Source organism: Carlito syrichta, unplaced genomic scaffold, assembly GCF_000164805.1.
Source record: "Carlito syrichta isolate Samal-C Ts95f unplaced genomic scaffold, Tarsius_syrichta-2.0.1 Scaffold154493, whole genome shotgun sequence".
In the NCBI taxonomy this organism is placed as follows: domain Eukaryota; kingdom Metazoa; phylum Chordata; class Mammalia; order Primates; family Tarsiidae; genus Carlito; species Carlito syrichta.
In genome coordinates this window covers 6250-8005 of record NW_007098589.1, presented here as the reverse complement: position 1 = coordinate 8005, position 1756 = coordinate 6250, and the positions used below count along the sequence as shown (strand labels likewise).

Sequence of the window (1756 nt, the reverse complement as noted above, 5' to 3'; positions counted from 1 at the left end):
TAGGTAACAGTGGTATTTAATGAGAAGCCTAGGAATATGTACTTTGACAACTGAAAATAATATTTGGAAAGCAAGTAAATAAATATAAAAATCTATGAGTTCATAATCACTCTCCCCCTTCACACACACACTCCGAAAAATGTGAAACTCTATTGTTTGCTTTTGAAGGTTGATAGAGACCAATTCATTATTCTCAAAATAATCAAACATTTATTTTGTTTTTCCTGTCCTAACTACATTTCAGGATAACCTGACAGAGAAAAAGTTCTTCTTTATAGAACAATTCCAGCTAATGAATGAAAAAATTACTTAGAATGACAATATTACCATTTTGCAATCCCTAATAAATTAATAGAACTGGAAAATGATCATCAATGGCTGCTGAAGCCATTAGGTAAAATGTTGATGAGAAACTTTGAAATAGATGGATTAGGCTGAAAAACACCTGAACTCACTAATAATTTTTTTTTTTTTTGAGTAAGAGACTCACTCTGTTTCCCAGGCTGGAGTGCAGTGGCATGCTCACAGCCACCGCAGCCTCAACCCGCTCAGCTCAGGCAATCCTTCTGCCTCAGCCTTCCAAGTAGCTGGAACTACAGGCGTATGCCACCACACCCGGCTAATTTTTTGATTTATTATAGAGATGAGGTCTACCAAGTTGCCCAGGCTGGTCTCGAACCCCTGGACTCAGGCAATTCTCTTGCCACCGCCTCCCAAAGTGTGGGGATTACAGGTGAGAGCCACCATGTCCAGCCTACTAGTAATCTTAGTATCACTAAAAGTAGGATATGGCCAGAGTGGTGGTTCACACCTGTGATCCAGCACTTTGGGAGGCAGAGGCAAGAGGATTGCCTAAGCTTAGGGGTTCAAGACCAGCCTGAACAAGTTGGTGAGACCTCGTCTCCACAATCAATGAAAATATTGGCAGAGCAGCTTGGCGCTTCTGGACTCCAGGTACCATGGGTGCCAGTAGCTGCCCCCGACTTACTGCTTTTCAGCTGCAGTGAGGGCGAGTGCCTGCAGAATCTCAACCTTGCCAATGGACCTGATCGGGTTTGGTCATGAGAACCTGGTGACATTTGGAAGCATTTTTGGATATAAGCGGAGAGGTAGCGTTCCATCTTTGGTTGCTGGTCTTTGTGTTGGATTTTTGGCTGGCTATGGAGCTTACCGTGTCTCCAATGACAAACGAGATGTAAAAGTGTCATGGTTTACAGCTTCCTTCCTGGCTACCATAATGGGTGTGAGATTTAAGAGGTCCAAGAAAATAATGCCTGCTGGGCTGGTTGCAGGCTTAAACCTCATGATGATCCTGAGACTTGTCTTACTGCTGCTCTGGACATCCAGAGGAACTGGAAATGAAGCTCATGTCACCTGCTGTAACAGGCACAGCATATTTTTTGTATTTAAAAGATAAAGTTCAATATGGGATGTTAAGTCTCTTATGTTAGAAACAAAAGTAACACTGTCACCTCTACTATGAACACTAGTTTAAGGTCATTAAAAACAGTGCTAGTTGTCAAGCACTGTTTTCTTTCTTTCTTTTTTTTTTTTAATTTGGAGTCTCACTCTGTTGCCCAGACTGGAGTGCAGTGGCACGCTCCTGGCCACTGCAGCCTCTACCTGCTGGACTCTGGCAATCCTTCTGCCTCAGCCTTCCAAGTAGCTGGAAGCACAGGCGCGTGCTACCACGCCCAGCTAATTTTTGACTTATTGTAGAGACGAGGTCTCGACAAGTTGGCCGGGCAGGTCTCAA

The 1756-nt window shown here is 43.5% G+C and overlaps 1 pseudogene across 1 annotated transcript; it reads left to right on the top strand.

Moving 5' to 3' along the window:
- Window positions 1-945: 945 nt before the first annotated feature.
- On the top strand, window positions 946-1496 carry LOC103252312 (annotated as a pseudogene). Its single transcript, XR_002481508.1, has one exon. The product of XR_002481508.1 is annotated as a transmembrane protein 14A pseudogene (transcript).
- Window positions 1497-1756: the final 260 nt, after the last annotated feature.